This window comes from Sphaerodactylus townsendi, linkage group LG05 (genome assembly GCF_021028975.2).
Source record: "Sphaerodactylus townsendi isolate TG3544 linkage group LG05, MPM_Stown_v2.3, whole genome shotgun sequence".
NCBI classification, from domain to species: Eukaryota; Metazoa; Chordata; class Lepidosauria; order Squamata; family Sphaerodactylidae; genus Sphaerodactylus; species Sphaerodactylus townsendi.
The window spans coordinates 19414379-19433293 of NC_059429.1; positions in this window are offsets into that span (position 1 = coordinate 19414379).

Below are 18915 nucleotides of genomic sequence, written 5' to 3' on the forward strand. Positions count from 1 at the left end.
GGGGCTGGTGCCACGTGGAGTAGTGTTACTCATCAGAGCCACAAGTAGCATGTGTTTTTAAAAAGCCACACGTGGCTCCCAAGCCACTGAATATGTACCACTGATGCGGGGGATGCGCACAACTCTACATACTTCAGAACATCCATGGAGGAGACTAGGTTCTTTGGCCATGCTGACAGAGGCTGATGGGAATTGTAGTTCCTGAACATCTGGAGAGCCGCAGGTTCCCTACCCCTGTTCTAGGGAAACCTACGTGTGTATAGGTTGGTTTCCCAGATGGCCAAATGTCACACTTCCTGGGACATTGTGGGTTGGGGAAAACGTCACACACAGGGAGGGGCATCTGAAGGAAAAGAAGAGTTGGGTTTTATACCCTGCTTTTCTCTACCTTCGAGGAGTCTCAAAGTGACTCACAGACTCCTTTTCCCTGCTCCTTCCCACAACAGGCACCTTGTGAGGTAGGTGGGGGCTGAGAGACTAGCTCAAAGTCGCCCAGCAGATTTCATGTAAAGGAGTAGGAAAACACACGGGTCACCAGATTGGAGTCCGTTGCTCATGTGGAGGAGTGGAGCATCAGACTTTGTTCTCCAAATCACTGTCCACCATAGTGTCCAGCACAGTCCACCAGCGTAGTGTAGTGGTTAAGAGCAGGTGGATTCGGATCTGGAAAACCGGGTTTGATTCCCCACTCCTCCACCTGAGTAGCAGAGGCTTATCTGGTGAGCCAGATGTGTTTCCACACTCCACACTGGAGCAGCAGTGGTGTAGTGGCTAAGAGCAGTGACTAAGAGCAGGTGCACTCTGATCTGGAGGAACCGGGTTTGATTCCCAGCTCTGCCGCTTGAGTTGTGGAGGCTTCTCTGGGGAATTCAGATTAGCCTGTACACTCCCACACACGCCAGCTGGATGATCTTGGGCTAGTCACAGCTTTTCGGAGCCCTCTCAGCCCCACCTACCTCACAGGAGATCCCCACCTACCTCACAGGGTGTTTGTTGTGAAGGGGGAAGGGCAATGAGATTGTAAGCCCCTTTGAGTCTCCTACAGGAGAGAAAGGGGGATATAAATCCAAACTCTTCTTCTTCTTCTTCTTCTTCTTCTTCTTCTTCTTCTTCTTCTTCTTCTTCTTCTTCTTCTTAATTCCTGCTGGGTGACCTTGGGCTAGTCCAGGGGTCTGCAACGCAGCTCTCCAGATATTAATGGACTACAATTCCCATCAGCCAATTAGCCATTCTGGCAGGGGCTGATGGGATTTGTAGTCCATGAACATCTGGAGAGCCGCAGGTTTCAGACACCTGGGCTAGTCACAGTTCATTCAGAACTCTCTCAGCCCCACCTACGTCACAAGGTGTCTGTTGTGGGGAGAGGAAGGGAAAGGAGCTTGTAAGCCACCTTGAGTCTCCTTACAGAAGAGAAAGGTGGGGTATAAATCGAAACTGTACTTCTTAACCACAGTGGCTTGCTGAAGTCCCATTGCCATGCAAGAAAATGTTTCATCAGTTACAGTTTTCATCAGACAATCTGACTGTTGCATAAGATAAAGGGTGGGAATCCCAGGCCCAACTTCAGAGGTTCTCGCAGGTTCCCGAGAGTAGGTTACTAATTATTTGTGTGTGCCGAGAGGGGGTTACTAATTGGTGATTTTGCCACGTGATTTTTGCCTTAGTTACGCCCCTCCTCTCAGCAGTAGCGCGCAGAACTTGAAGCAGTCTAGCAGGAGGAGCACCGGTGTGTGTGGCAGCCTTAGCGCCATGCCTGCATTCAAGCTTCCCTCGCCTAAGAATCGGTCCCATGCAGCTGCTGCCAAGGCCCTGCCACAGCCCCGGCCCCAGGAATGCCCCTCACTCGAATGCCCGGCCACGCCTCCCCCCATTGTGCCCTGCCCAGCCCCATTGGCGCTACGCCACAGTTTGAATCCCACCACCATGGGAACCTGTTACTAAAATTTTTGGATCCCACCACTGCCCAACTTGTATACTCTGTAAATTTTGAATAAGCTCTTTACTTCTTTGTGGGACTGGCCAGTGTGAGATTTCGCAGCCTGAGTCTGACCGTAGCAGTAAAATGCCGTGTAAAGACCAGGGAGTTTCATATCACAGTAGTCTCCTCCATGGACTCATCCTGATAGCTGTCAGGTTGTAGCCGATGTATGGCCTGTTTCCATGGGAAGAGATGTTCGGAGGCAGTTTGCCACTGCTCGCCTCCGTGTAGCAACCCTGGATCTCCTTGGCGGTCTCCCATCCAAGGACAAACCAGGACTGATGCTGCTTAGCTTCTCAGATCTGACAAGCTGAAGCGACCCTGAACTATCCAGGTCAGAATGGAAGGATGCTGCAGTAGTGAGCCGCTGTGCATGGTCAAAGGTAGCCATGAACTTTTCCCAGGGGCCCCAGAAACATCTCTGGTGGGCTGTTCCAGCACATAGGAGTTCCCAATAACCTCTGCTTAAACTTTTCAAGGTTCCATGATGAGTACAACCCCCTTCCCAGCCTCCAACTCACCTGGCAAGTTGGCAGCATCTACAGGGCATGCTAAGTCAGATGCGTCCTTCAGGACAAAGCTGGGGAGACGTGGCCCAGAAATGGTTAAAAGTGAGAAATTTTCCATTTGCCTGTCAAAGCAGATTAACTGAAAAAGGTGACAACCTTTGCTGGGCGCAGGTATTTCAGTGCAAAACGGCCATCCTGGTAGCTGACACTGTGACATCGCTTGCTGATGTCATAGTCCGGTCAGCTTAGTCCAGCCTGTCTGATGAGCGAGGTTGGTGAGTGTATTCTCAGTTTCATGTACTGACAAAGGTGGTTTCTCGTGTACTGCTGCTTGCTTGATCAATGTAGTTACCTTTGTCACCTACGAGGGCTACTGCAAGGTGCTCCACAATGTCCTGAACAATGTCCTGAAGACGGGAGGAGAAAGGGAGGTAATGCAAGAGCCATGAACTATCCCATTCCCCTGGCTTGAACCCAATCCCTGCCTCCAGTCCCTTTCTTTTTTCCCTCGCAGATCCCTCTGCTAGGTCTCAAGAGAAGACCTCAAGTGAATGGTGGCTGGTTTCTAGGTCCATCTGCCTCTCTGCTTGGGAAAGGGGGACAATCCAGAGAGCCTGCCATATGGGAGACATGGGATCTGTGGTCCAGGGCTGGGGCATTCAAGAGAACCCTTATTCATGATTACCACCATCGAGCCATCGCTAGCTTGTGGCGACCCTGTAGGGCAGTGGTAGCAAACCTATGGCACAGGTGCCAGAGGTGGCACTCAGAGCCCTCTCTGTGGGCACTCACGCACAGAGTTCATCATGTGGGAGGGGGGTGGAAAATCACCCCCCACACACACATACATCTAGGCTGGCCTGGGCATGATCCTTTACCTGGGAGTAAGCTCTGTTGCTGGCAATGGGGCTTGCTTCTGAATAAACCCTCCTAGGATCGTGATTCACCCAGTTTGAAGCATTTCACAGTTGCTTCACTAAGCTTACTCCTGAGTAATGCGTGCCTCTGAGCCAACCATTTTTTCTAAACTAAAACCTCAGTATTCAGGTTAAATTGCCGTGTTGGCACTTTGCGATAATTAAGTGGGTTTTGGGTTGCAATTTGGGTACTCGGTCTCGAAAAGGTTCGCCATCACTGCTGTAGGGTTTTCAAGGCAAGAGATATTCAAAGACGGTTTCCCATTGCCTGCCTCTGGATAACAACCCTGGACGTCTTTGGAGGTCTCCCATATAAATGCTGACCAGGGCTGACCCTGCTTAGCCTCTGAGATCTGATGAGATCTGATGAGATCAGGCTAGCCTAGGCTACCGAGATATGAGCCAAAGAAAACCATACATAGCTTAAAATATTTAAGTAAATTCAGTTTTCAGGATAGAGCAGTGGTTCTCAACCTTCCTAATGTCGCGACCCTTTAATACAGTTCCTCATGTTGTGGTGACCCCCAACCCTAACATTTATCCATTTTACAGATGGAGAACACTGATGCAGAGAGTCTTAGGCGACCCCTGCGAAAGGGTCGTTCGACCCCCAAAGGGGTCCCGACCCACAGGTTGAGAACCATTGGGATAGAGGGAAATATTTCTTCACCCCCGCCCCCACAAAACCCAAGTAATCAACCCACAGGTTTGTTGATCATATCAGACCACACTGCAGAGACTGTATAAGGGAATTATCATTTTTTTTGTCTGAAGCTCAGATATTTTAAAATCTCTTCTGATACATTCTGCCTCCCTCAAGTGTTCAAGCGTGTTTGTCTTCCTCAACCAAGTGTTTTCTCTCTTTTTTTCTCCCTGCCTTCCTAATTTAAGTGAGGTGTTGCTCCTCAGAGATTTCTCTGTCTGCGCTGCTACTGGGAAAATCTCACAAGATGTCGACTGCGGGATTAATGTTCTTTTTCCGCCACCTAGCTCTGATCGCTAAAGCCGTTACTTATGAACACAGTGGCTCACGCTGCAAGAGGGAGGAGGGAAATGGTTTTCATTTGTTTGTGAACAGAAGATTTATAGCAAAAAGAAAGGGAAGAAGGAAAAGAAAACTCGTGACTCTTAACCCTCTTGGCACTGCTGAACAAGACTAGATTCCCTCCATTTGGGTCAGAATAGATACCAGCCCAGGATCCTGTTTGTTGCTTCGGTCCTACTCAGAAAGGGGCTAGTTGTGCCCCACAAAGATGTGTAGTCATATTTTCAAATGGGCCTTCTCCAGTGGTGGGATCCAAAAATTTTAATAACAGGTTCCCTCGCCAGCCCCCCCTCAGCAAAGGGGGCAGAGGCATACCTAGGCAAACCTGAGCCCTGGGCAAAACCTGAGTTGGATGCCCCCCCCATGGGCAGCCACCCCACCACGACCCCCCAAAAAATTTTTTGCACCAGGTCATTTCTAAATCATCATCACATTATAGAAAATGCCCCAACTCACAAATCTGAACACAGCAATGGTGAAACACACAGGTTCTTTGATAGAGACTGGTGAGATAAAAGGTACGAAAGGCTGAGAATCAATGAATTGCAGTACCTGAAAGGGATTAACCCAGTTCAGGGAGTTACATTATTAGTCGCAATTGCTATATGGAACCTTCACGTTCAAAGGCAGTATGCCTCTCGGGGAGGCGAGGGCGTGGAGATGGAAAATTGGACCCAATTAGTAACCCCCTCTCGGCACACACAAATAATCCAATAGGACACAGATTGATGGCAAGAGAAGATAAGGTTTTCACCTACACCTTGGCCAGTCTGAGAAAGAAGAAGAAGAGAAGACTTTGCATTTATACCCCACCTTTCTCTCCTATAAAGAGACTCAAGGTGGCTTACAAGCTCCTTTTCCTTCCTCTCTCCACCTTGTGAGGTAGGTGAGGCTGAGAGAGTACAGAGAGAACTGTGACTAGCCCAAGGTCACCCAGCAGGAATGTAGGAGTGTAGAAACACATCTGGCTCACCAGATAAGCCTCTGTCACTCAGGTGGAGGAGTGGGGAATCAAACCCGGTTCTCCAGATTAGAGTGCACCTGCTTTTAACCACTACACCACACTGGCTCTAGGAAGGATTACAACACAGCTGGTCAGAGCAAGAATCTCAGCTCAGGATATGTTTAAGCTGCAGGTGAATTCCAGTTGACTGTTTATGTGTGGGGACACTGTAACCAATGGGACACAGGGTGAGAGCAAGTGCAGATAGGGTGGCATTGCAAAATCAGCCTTTGCCCTTTTCTGTGTTTCCTCACACCTTCCATATTCCCTGTAGCAGTTTGCTTCACTAGGGCGTCCCACAAGGTCAACAGTTCCCTGCCATGCATGCAGCACACTCAGTTTATTATTATTATTATTCATTATGGTTGTGAAGTCCTGTATGCATACTAGGAAATTGCAGTCATCTGAAAAATCCTGCCCCAGAAGGGAGGATTTAGGAAGCTTAATGCCAGTTGTGTTTACAGCCGGGTTTAAGGCTTTGGGCAGATAAGCCCTGGGACTTGCAGAAGTGGAGGGTTTTTTCATTTGCTCGGTATTATTGCCAACATCATGGTAGCTGTGCTTCATTATTGCATGGAGTGACATGAGGTTGTAGGCTAGGGGTAAGATAGTCAGTGGAGCACAAGAAAGGAACGTAATGGGTCGGATCATGCCATACCATGGCAGAAGAGATGTATTACTTAATGCCAGTTTTGTTTGCGCTAGAGCTACTGTAAGATCAAGGCCCCTTCCGCACGTGCAGAATAATGCACTTTCAGTCCACTTTCACAATTGTTTACAAGTGGATTTTGCTCTTCCGCACAGTAAAATCCAGCTGCAAAGTGGATTGAAAGTGCATTATTCTGCATGTGCGGAAAGGGCCCAAGTGTTGCAATGTAAAAAAACCTCAGAAATCATTACTGTTTAATTTGAAGGGTCTGTTACTACCCAGGTAACAGAGGTAAGAACATAAGAACACAAGAACTAGCCTGCTGGATCAGACCAGAGTCCATCTAGTCCAGTACTCTGCTACTCGCAGTGGCCCACCAGATGCCTTTGGGAGCTCACATGCAGACTGTGAAAGCAATGGCCTTCTGCTGGTACTGCTCCTGAGCACCTGGTCTGCTAAGGCATTTGCAATCTCAGATCAAGGAGGATCAAGATTGGTAGCCATAGATCGACTTCTCCTCCATCAATCTGTCCAAGCCCCTTTTAAAGCTATCCAGGTTAGTGGCCATCACCACCTCCTGTGGCAGCATATTCTAAACACCAATCATGTGTTGCATGAAGGAACGTTTCCTTTTATTAGTCCTAATTTTATTAGTCCTCGGAGCTCTCTCAATCCCACCCCCCTGACAGGGTGTTTTTTTTTGGGGGGGGGGAATAAGTGACCAGCACCTAATCCAACCCCCAGTTTTTTTGGGTGGGGGGGGTTGTTGTTTTTGCTGTCAAATCATGTCTCAATTATGGTGACCCTGGTGGGGTTTTCAAGTTAAGAGGCATTCAGAGGTAGTTTGCTATTTCCTGCCTCTGTGTCACAATCCTGGTGTTCCTGGGAGGTCTCCCATCTAAATACTTGCCGGGGTCAACCTTGTTTAGCTTTTGAGATTTGATGAGATCAGGCTGGCCTGGGCTAATCCTGGCTTTAAGTCTGGATATACACAACTGCGTGCTTGGTGCACTATTTTTATGAATTAAGAGAGACCTTTTCAAGTAAAGTGAGGTTTTTTTTTAATTAAGGTACCAAACAAAAAAGCAGACAGGAAAGGAGAGAGAGAAAGAGAAATCATCCTAGAAACAGTCCTTTAAAACAGGTTTACGTCTTGAAATCCTATAGACATTCCCTAAGCACAAGCTTATTTTAACTTAAGTTCTGAATGTATTTTATAGGGTCTCTGGGGGAAGGTTGTATTAAGGAAGGGATTAAAAGATAAGAAAATAGGGGAATGTACTTAACTTGTTCCAGAAGAAAAGGGTGACGTTCTAATGGTCTGATGATTGACAGACAATTTCAGCAGCAGGGCCAGCGTTGTGCAGCAGTTAAGAGCGGGTGCACTCTAATTGGGAGAACAGGGTTTGATTCCCCGCTCTGCCACTTGAGCTGTGGGGGCCTATCTGGGGAACTAGATTAGCTTGTGCACTCCAACACATGCCAGCTGGGTGACCTTGGGCTAGTCACAGTTCTTCGGAGCTCTCTCAGCCCCACCCACCTCACAGGGTGTTTGTTGTGGGAGTGGGAAGAGAAAGGAGATTGTAATCCCCTTTGAGTTTCCTTACAAGAGAGAAAGGGGGGATATAAACCAGACCAGACACCCACCTGCTCCCTGGTCCTGATCTGGCCTGGTGACCTCACTGCGGGCTCGCCAGTCCAGGCACCCACCTACCTCTGCACCAAATTTGACTTGACAAGGATGCACCCGCACCCACCCATGCTGCTCCCAATCTGCTACGGGCCTGCTAGACCCACCTCCTGCTTCTGATCTGGCGTAGTGAACCCGCAGTTCTGTGTTACACTCGCTCATTCTTTCCAGCTGTTTTCCAGTGCTTAGTTAAAGAGAGGGATTGATGTTACAAATACGGGTCTTTCTTATTTTACTTGGGGGCGATCTTCTTGTGTCCTTTAGCCTGAGAGAATTCACCATTGCCCAAGTTATTAGGCAACAATTTTAATTGGGTTCAGAAGGAGGAGGAGAAGTTTGGATTTATTCCCCACCTTTCTCTCCTGTAAGGAGACTCAAGGTGACTTACAAGCTCCTTTCCCTTCCTCTCCCCACAACAGACACCTTGCGTGGTGGGTGGGGCTGAGAGAGTTCCGAAGAACTATGACTAACCCAAGGTCACCCAGCAGGAATGTAGGAGTGTGGAAACACATCTGGTTCACCAGATAAAGCCTCGGCTACTCGGGTGGAGGAGTGGGGAATCAAACCCAGTCCTCCAGAATAGAAGCCACCCGCTTTCAACCACTACATCATGCTGGCTCTCCCCATCTCAGCCCTCCAGCAGCTCTTTCAGCTTGGGTAACGGTGCAATATGATTATTGGTGGTAGGGCCAAGGTGGCGAACCTATGGCACACCAGGTGTTCATGGACTCCAAATCCCATCAGACCCTGCCAACGTAGCCAAATGGCCATGCTGGCAGGGGCTGATGGAAATTGTAGTCCATGAACATCTGGAGTGCCATAGGTTCGCCACCACTGCGGTAGGGAATGCTACGATATACTTTGTAGTCTGCCGTGCAAGACCGGATGCTGTCAAGGGCAAGTTGCCTTTGCGTTGACTTTCTTGCATTTCTGCCCACGTGAGCCAAAATTCTGCATCGGAACCTGTAATCGTGGTACCCACTCATGCCTTACTCACGGACAGAGATTTCTTCCATGATTTCACTTGCATCCACTAATACCAGCCTACGCTGTCAACCACACGGGTACCAAGCCGAGAGCCATTCTTGAGCTCTGTGGTTGTGATGGACGACCACCCAGGCTAAATGTGGCGCTGTGCTCTTTTCTGCCCCTTTAACAGAGATGTTTCTTTCTTTCGCAGTGGACCTCAGCATGTTTGAGAATTCAAACGCTGCTTCCTCCTCAAAGCTGCTGCCCATCAAGTCCAGGGCCTCCCCAGGGACGAGTGCGCGAGGGCAGCCGACTGCTTTTGGAGGTAGCCAGCACCTCAAGAACCTCGGCAAGGCGGTTGGTGCCAAAGTGAATGACTTCCTGCGCAGGAAAGAGCCTGCCAATCACATCAGCTTGGGGGTGACGGAAGTCAACGAGAGCACGGGGGCTGTTCTCTCGCACGGCGAAGATGCTTTGCCGGGAGGCCAGGACCAAGCAGCAGGGTAAGTTGTTGGACAACCACCAATGATGCTTCCTGGGCTTAAGTGCTGTCAAGTTACAGCCAACTTACGGCGACTCCATAGAGTTTTCAAGGTACTAACCAGGGCCAACAATGCTTATATTCCACGATTTGCTGAGACTGGGCTAGGCTGAGCGATCTGCAGCAGGAGAGGTGGTTGTCTCTTCCTGCTCCCCGCCACAGGAAGACCCAGTTATGAATTTGCCAAGGGAGAGACCTTGCAAAGGAAGACTGAGTAAGGACTAGGAGCATGAAAGGCCCAGCATGTGAATAGACCATCCCTTCTTGGAGTATTTGAGCTGTCAACCAATTGCTAGTTGGGATTCAATAACTGTTGGGTTATTTTATTTTTTTACCCATGCCCGCAGCAAATAGCATAGCTCAGTGATCAGCTTAGAACAGGGGTAGGGAACCTGCGGCTCGAGAGCCGCATGCGGCTCTTCTGCCCTTGCACTGCGGCTCCATGAGCCGAGCTGCCAGCTTCATCCTTGCCTGCCCTGCAGGCAGCAGGGCGGGCGCACCAACTGCCTCAAGGATCGGCTGGGCTGGGCGCCATGGGCTTCCTCTCTGCAGCCCGCTCCCATTGGGGACGGGGTGAGGCGCTTTCCCGGTGGGATGGCTTAGGGGCCAAAGCTGCCGAGCTTCATCCTTTGCCCACCCTGCAGGCAGCAGGCGGGCGCACCAATTGCCTGTAGGGTCCGGGTTGGGCAGTGTCAGGAAGGGCTTTCTTCCTCGCCTTTCCCACCCTCAAGTTAGAGCGGGGCGGAGCCTTTCCAGCGGCTGGCAAGGCTAAGCCAAGCTAGCCCCCCATCCTCCCTGCAGGGCGGGTTTCATCCATGCACTTCTCAGAATGAGTGGAGTAAAAGGTAAAAAAAACCCCAATATATACAGTGTTATCTTTATTTTAAATGTCAAAAATTATTTGCGGCTCCAAGTGTTTTCTTTTTCCGTGGAAAATGGGTCCAAATGGCTCTTTGAGTGTTAAAGGTTCCCTACCCCTGGCTTAGAAGGACTCTGCTAGTTCTGGGGTGAAAAAGCAAGACAGGTGTGTTGATCTTGAGAATTGACTGGCAGACCTTCCCTCCCCTCCCTTGCATGCCCCCCCTCACTCCCTCCCCTCCCCTTGCATGCCACCCCTCGCACCCTACCCTCCCCCTCCCTCCGCTAGGGTGGGTGGGCCATGTCCAGATTCTGGGTCCCCTCCCCTTCCCTCCCCTCCCTTGCATGCCTCCCCTCGCTCCCTCCCCCTCCCTCCGCTAGGGTGGGTGGGCCATGTCCAGATTCTGGGTCCCCTCCCCTTCCCTCCCCTCCCTTGCATGCCACCCCTCACTCCCTCCCCCTCCCCCTCCCTCCACTTGGGTGGGTGGGCCATGTCCAGATGCCAGGCCCCCTCCCCTCCCTTGCATGCCACCCCTCGCTCCCTCCCCTCCCCCTCCCTCCGCTAGGGTGGGTGGGCCATGTCTAGATTCCAGGTCCCCTCCCCTCCCCTCCCCTTCCCTCCCCTCCCTTGCATGCCACCCCTCGCTCCCTCCCCTCCCCCTCCCTCCGCTAGGGTGGGTGGGCCATGTCCAGATTCCAGGTCCCCTCCCCTTCCCTCCCCTCCCTTGCATCCTCACTCCCTCCCAGAAAGATCAGCCAGAGTCCCAAGCTCTTCTTTGCCTGACAGGCAACAAGATCGCTGCACTTTTTATCTTCCAATAAATGCTACAATGTTCTGGCTTTACTTTAAGCAGCAGCCATTTCCCAAGTCTAGGAAGGGTCTCTGACCTTGACCGTGATGTCTCTTGCAAAGAAGATGGGCTCACTAAGGCCCCTTCCACACATACAGAATAATGCGTTCAATCCACTTTCACAATTGTTTGCAAGTGGATCTTGCTATTCCACACAGCAAAATCCATTTGCAAAGTGGATTGAAAGTGCATTGAAAATGCATTATTCTGCATGTGCGGAAGGGGCCTTTGAACTGCAAAACCACACCACTAACAAGTCCTGCTCTTGGGCTGGTGGTAGAAATGTGCCATATGGGTATCAGGTTCACCTCTGATTGTATTTTTCTTGCGTGTCATAGGCAGTCACCAACTGATGCAATCCCCCGTCTTAACCCACCACCGCTGATGACCAAAAAGCGCATACCCAGAGCTCTGAAAACCACTCAAGACATGCTGATGGTTTCCCCACCGTTGATGGGTAGCGCAGAGGCTTGCTTTCCAGAGGAAATCCAGGAACCTGCATGTCCACCAGCCAGGACAAAGGAAGGGGAAGAAGAGTGGAGAGAGATCACTTCACCAGCCATAGAGGAGGATGGCGCCAGTCCCAGCAGGACCTTTAGTGTGCCTGACCTCATTCATAAAGAAAACCCAGAGCCCAGGCTCAACAGTGCTTTCCAAATACCTTCTTCCCCTTGCCCAGAGAATTTGGCCCATAGCCTCAGTTTGAGCCCCGGCAAGTGCCTTCCCGAGTGCCACTTGCAAAACAGCACAGATCCCGCCACTCCCAGGACACCCACATGGGAAAGCGAAGGCCGCAGCCCAGACTTACTCTCCTTTGAGTAACTTGGTCTCCTGCTGCCTGTTGCTATGCCTGTGTTCCTGTTTCCTAGCCAGCTCGGTCATTGCAACCGTTCCTTTGGACAATATCCAGGGCCAGATGTCTTCCAGCTCAGAACAGACTTTGGAGGGATGCTTCCTGTTTTCTTTTTGAAGCAGCAGTTAACAGCAGGGGGTATCCCAAGGAAACTCAAGAACCTTTTCCAGCTGCGGGTTGTTCCCGCACACACCGGCAAGACTGCATCACTTGTGCCGGTCGCACAGTAGCCCACATGTGTGGACTCACTGGAGATCCATCACCAGCTGGAGCTAAGAGAATTCACAGTACTGGAAATGCACCCTCAGAAATCATCGGGACGAACCCTCAGGATACAACCTCACCAAATTCTGGGACAAAGAAGTAATCCCAGGTAGGAGTTCCCTCCCTGGATCCTAAAACTGGACCTATGAAAAGCGCAGGAAGAATTCTCGCAATTGATCGGGATCTGGCAGGGTCGTGCCTTTATGCCAAACCTTCTGTCCTCAGCTGTGATCACTACAGGTGCCTTTGCACTTTAGAGCTTCACAACTCGGAAGCTAAAAGCACTTAAAACGTTCACATCACAGCTACAAAAGTCAGTGCTTCCTTGCCTTTAATTGCTAGCCTTGCCCTGCAAAACACTTCCCAGTGTATTACACTTCTCTTGGTGACTAGTTTTGACAAGTGTGAAACTGGAAGTGTTCCTGGGCTTTGTGTTGATGTTTGAAGCAAGCAAGCACTTTAAATCAGTCCTGATGCCTTAACAGGTGAAGCAAAAGTCAGCTCTGCATTGAACCACCTTCTCAAAGACAGGAATCGTTGCTTAGCCGGTCACACTGAACTTATTTTAGGTGAGAGACCAAACTTGGCCAAAAAGCCACTTGTAACAGAGTGGCATTTCAATTCCAGGACCCCCTTCATAACCCTCTGTCCACCACTTCTGATAGAGTTCTGTTCATAGCCCTCATTCCCTTTTTTGCCAGGTCAGTTCTCTCAATAAGCCCCTTTGGTGAATAGTTTTGACAACACAGCAGGAGCCGCACGCCAGCACCTGTGCCTTGAGCAACTGGTGAGAATCTTCTAACAAAAATCCTCTAATCTAGTTGCTGCAGTTCTTCCCAGGCCTGCTATATGGGCTGCATCCTTTCTGCAGAGTTCCCAAAGTCCCTCCACATGTGTTCTAAGCATGGACGACTTGAGGGGTGAAGAGACACAGCCTTGGGCTGCATAACCTATCATTTGAGCCATGGATATCCTGACTGAGGCACCTACACAGCTTAAGAGACCTGTCATTGGTTGCAACTGATTGGTATCCTAAACAGCACCATGACTCTGTAGACCTGGCAACTGGGGATTCTTTTTGGCTCCCATCGACCTCTGCATGTAGCAACATGTTTGCTGACCAGTGCTAGAAGGTAGGCAGAGAAGATTAGGATACCAGCTAAACCTTTCTCCTGCCCTCACAGTGGCCCTTGTGCTTCCCATTTCTGGTTTCTGCATTGGTGCAGCATGGCCAAGCGTACGCCAGCAGAGATTTAGCCTGGGTCTTAGCTGCTCTCCTAAGCTGTTTACAGACTGAGTCAGGGGTTCTCTGTAATCCTTCTGGAAGTCCTGATCCCCTGCCAAATCTGTAATATTCATCTTGGCTGTCGAAACCCAGCATTGGGTATTTTGAGAACAAAGAGGAAGGCACAGAGGCTGGTATGGAGCAGTGGTTGGCTGTTTCGAGAGAGATAGGAGTCTGTATCCAGAGGCTAACATGCACCCCATTTAGGTGACTTTGGGCTACTCACTTTCAGCCTGTACTACTGCACAGGGTGGCTGTGAAGATAAGATGGTACGGGGAACATGAACTCCTTGGAGAAAGTAAATAAATGGCCCTGCTCCTCACTTCCTTTCACTAAATTGCAGAGGCGGAGCGCTCATGGGGACATGTGGGGTCATATGTCTCCGGGCGCACACCTGCTGGTCACTTGAGGGGCGGAGAAGACCATCTTTAATTACTAATCTGATCACAGGGAAGGCCCCTGCTGAAGGAGCAGCCTGGTGGGGCCAGGCCAAGAGGCAGCCCTCAGCAGGCTCCTGCCGACTGGCAAGTGTGACCCGGGGGGGGGGGGGAGGTGAGCAGGTGTTGCCCCGGTGCCTTATTCCCCCTCCCCCCCACACACACCCCTGCTAAATTACCATGACCAGTTGTCTCTTCCCTCTTCCTTGGAGGCATATTTAGCACTTCCATTTGGAAATGCCAGTGTCCGTTTAATTGTGGATAAACACCCCCGTATTTAGCAAGATCAAGCATTCTAACGCACAAATTATTTCCAGATGAGGACTCCCACCACAAATAGGGATTCCCGCCACACAAATTTGCTACGCTCCTATCAGAGCATATTTATCTCCGTTATTGGTCTCTCTCATACATATGTCTGCCGTGTTGTGTTTTGCTGACAAGATGCTCTGTACTGGAGCTGAAGCTAATATATATATTTGAATTGGCACCACCTCTACTGAAGCTGATGTTTTGAATTCAGAATTCTGATTTTGAATTTTTACCTCAGATTTTGAAAATGTTAAGACTTGTCGATATCTGTTGAGTTGTTTTCATTTTGAGAGGTTTCAGAATATAAAATCTCATGAGGCGTCAACCATCAAAATGTCACCACGTTTTTTTTTTCAATCCAGTACTTGCACGTACTAACTACTGTTGTGTCTGTTGAATTAAGTATTCTAAGATAAAAGATACAACTGCATGGGGATTATCAAACATTGTTATATAATACTGTATGCAACTGTCCAATTGTATCAAATACTAGTTATTTTCAAACTATCTTTGAATAAGCTCTGAGGTCCAAGCAAGCTTATGAGAAGCTTAGTGGGAGCTTAACCGGATATAATATTTATCTGAAGTGCATTCCCAGATTGGGACACAGGTAGGTTCTTGGAGCTCCATGACTGACAGGTATGGGGAGGGTGGGATTGGTTCAGATTAGGAAAGTGTAGAGATGGGATTTAGACCTTTCCCTGTATGCAGTTTTCCTGACCTGAAGAACCACCGTTTGTCTAGTATGGTGTAGAAGAAGAAGAAGAGTTTGGATTTATACCCCCTCCCCTTTTCTCTCCTATAAGGAGACTCAAAGGGACTTACAAACTCCTTCCCCCACCCCCACCCAACACCCTGTGAGGTAGATGGGGCTGAGAGAGCTCTGAGAAGCTATGACTACCCCAAGGTCACCCAGCTGGCGTGTGTTGGAGTGCACAGGCTAATCTAGTTCCCCATATAAGCCTCCACAGCTCAAGTGTCAGAGCAGGGAATCAAACTCAGTTCCCCAGATTAGAGTGCACCTACTCTTAACCACTACACTACTGCTGATCCTGTAGTGGTTAAGACCAGGTGGATTCTAATCTGGAGAACTGCTTACTGGCAGTTTGAGCAGGGATCGAATTACACCGATTCTGTACCATCTGCACTGGCTGCCGATTGAGTTCTGGATTATGTTTAAAGTGTTGGTTTTGACCTTCAAAGCCATTCGCGGTCTCGGACCTGCATACCTGAGGGACTGCCTCTCCCCATATTGCCCCGGTAGGCCCCTCCGCTCCTCGGAGGAGGACCTGTACTCGCGATCCCTGACCCTAAAATGATCAGGCTGGCCTCGACGAGGGGTAGAGCTTTTTCAGCTCTGGCTCCCACCAGGAACAGGCTCCCTAGGGAGACTGGGGTTCCGCGGGATCTCACAGAGCTTCCCTCAGGGCCCCATGACTGGCCTGTTCCCCCAGACGTTTGGCCAGCCTGGCTACAAATACAGCTACCACGTCATCTGGCCTCCTGTAAGGCACATGTGAGGGGGGGAGCCAGACGCCATCCACATTTTTAAATGGGTTCTGTTTTTATGTAATTAATATTTAAATTATGTTTTAATTTATGTTTTAACCTTGTTGTGAACCGCCCTGAGCCCTCAGGGGTAGGGCAGTATATAAAATTAATAATAAATAATAAATAATAAATAAAATTAATAAATAAATAATAAAAAAGAACCCGGTTTGATTCTCCACTTCACCTGAGTGGCAGAGGCTTATCTGGTGAACCAGATGTACTTCTGCACTCCTACATTGCTGCTGGATGACCCTGGGCTAGTCACAGTTCTTCAGAACTACCTCACCAGGGGTCTGTGTGGGGAGAGGAAGGGAAAGGAGCTTGTCAGCCACCTTGAGTCTCCTTACAGGAAGGAAAGGTGGGGAATAAATCCAAACTCCTTCTTCTAGTTGGGAGCGACATATCTGTTTAAGAAATGGACTGAAGAGCAAACATCTCAGGCCAGTTTTCAAGTCAGGAAAACCATGCAGGAGGGAGAAGGTCTATTCCATTCCTCACTTGCCAAAGTCCCAATCCAAATTGGACACCTGGGAAGCATGGAACTCCCAGAACACATATGGGATCCAGTTTGGGGACATACACAGGAAAAATATAACATTTAATTAGCCTCAGAGATTATCCATACTAACAGTCAAACATCTCCTAAAGACACATTGCCACACCATTGCTGATCTTCCTTTGTCATGTGCAGCCATAGGGGAACATGGGGGGAGTACACAGTGGGCCTGGGAGTGGCCAAAGGAGTCCCAAGTGAACTGAGCATGCATCATAAGAACATAAGAACTAGCCTGCTGGATCAGACCACAGTCCATCTAGTACAGCACTCTGCTACTCGCAGTGGCCCACCAGGTGCCTTTGGGAGCTCACATGCAGGATGTGAAAGCAATGGCCTTCTGCTGCTGCTGCTGCTCCCGAGCACCTGGTCTGCTAAGGCATTTGCAGTCTGAGATCAAGAAGGATCAAGATTGGTAGCCATAGATCGACTTCTCCATAAATCTGTCCAAGCCCTTTTTAACGCTAAATAGCTTTTAAAAGCTATTTGAAGCCTTGGATACCGCCTTGACTCTGGGGATCGCAGCTGAATCCCTGGAATATGGAATATGCCTCAGAATATGCCTCCTGGAATAGGCCTCAGAATTCTTTGCAGAGGCCAAAGTGATTCGTTTGCAGATGTGTTCCCTGAAAACAAAAAATGTTTGAAAATCATCTCGGTACCGGGGCACTAGATTGAACCCAAGTTATTGTAATATTTGATAGTACTAATATTTGCCACAAATCCTAACAAATCAAGTATCACTCGGTTTCAGAAGTGGATACGAAATATCGGGAATGTGTAAAAAATATCAGGATATAAAATACCTGGAAAGTGTATAAAAAGTGATTTTGAGAATTTTGGGGACCAATTCTGTTCCAGTCTACCCCCTGTGCCTTTGACAGCTCGCTCCATGGAGGCAGTAGGGGAAACTTTTCCCTTTATGTTTTTTCTTTGCTCAGAAAGCTGCAGCTGCTAAATTTCAGTAATGTAGGTCTCTGTCAAAAGAGGCAAAGGATAACCCATTCTTGGGTAGAGTATAGGCACAATTAAGTGCGTTGAAATCACTGTGCTAAAGCATACACATATTTAACATGAGATGTGCCCCCCCCCCCAACTTCCCCGTTGGGAAAAATTAGTTCTCTGCTGGAAGTGAACATATCAATTGCAGAATTGAGGCAGGAATGCTTTGAAGAGACATTTGAACAAAGGTAGTCCAACTGAAGTCATTTGCAACTTGGTACTATGCATACTTACTCAGAAATTAGGCCTGCTGTATTCAGTGAGGCTTACTCTCAAGCAGGAACAAACAGGATTGTAGCGTCCATATCCCGAGAAAAAGATCACTTGGAAAAATACGAGATAAATGAAATGTGTGCATTTTATAGATATCTAATGCTGTCACATATCTATTTTTAATATGCTTCCACTATAAATTTATAATATATATATATAAATGAATTTATGCTATTGTGTAGAAACTCGTGATTCCATTTTACCTTTTGATGAAGGAAAAAATTGTAACTGGGCCAGCATTCTGAAAATCAGGGGATTTTTCTAAAAAAAATTGGATCTTTTTAGTTATAGTATTTAAATTCACTAAGGAGTGTGTATATTTCTTGATTGTTCATTTTGCACAATAAAGGTTATTACACTTGTGAGCACTGGTGTCTTTAATGGAACAAGTTATCTCTGGGACTAGGTTTATCTGAAGAAGAACCTCTTCCAATGTAGTCCCACTTGGCCTATGCCAAAGAACCAGGGGAACAGTTCAGTTAGGACATATAGTTGCCAAGTAGAGTTAGTTGCCAAGTAGAGTTATTGGGCTAAAGGTCCACTGTTTGTTGCTCGGGTGTTTTCCCATATCTGGAGCCTCAGGGCCCCTCAGCAATATTTTTCAGGCATGGGTCTGGCAATCAGTATACCTAGATCAGTGGTGGCGAACCTATGGCACGGGTGCCAGAGGTGGCACTCAGAGTCTCTCTCAGGGCACGCTGAACAGAGTTGCCCGTCTCCAACAACACATCTAGGGTTGGCCTGGGCCGCTGGGCTCCATTATTAGCATTAAACCTAAGACCTAGTTTTGGGGAAGCAGTGTAGGTAACCATGTTAAGCGCAGTTAAACCCCATTGATTTTCATGCGAAGAACTAAAGTGCGATCCTTTACCTGGGAGTAAGCTCAGTTGCTGGCAATGGGACTTGCTTCTGAGTAAACCCTCCTAGGGTCGTGATTCACCCGTTGGAAGAGTTGCACAGTTGCTTCAAAGCAAAGCCACCAACTACCACCAAGCTTACTCCTGAGTAATGCATGCCTTGGAGCCAACTGTTTTTTCTAAACTAAAACCTCAGTATTCAGGTTAAATTGCCGTGTTGGCACTTTGTGATAAATAAGAGGGTTTGGGGTTGCAATTTGGGCACTTGGTCGCGAAAAGGTTCGCCATCACTGACCTAGATTAACTCTCCACCTTTCTGGTCTGTTTCTTTTGTGATGATGGAGAAAAATGCTGTCAAGTTGCAGCTAAATTATGGCGATCTCATCCTGTTTTGAAGACCATTTGTCAGTCACTGTTGTGGCATCCTCTGTGTTCCACTGGCCCTGGCCTTTCCCTGAGCTGGGGAAACAGGATGACCAGTTTATGCACTTATAAAGGTAAAGGTGTACAAGCACTG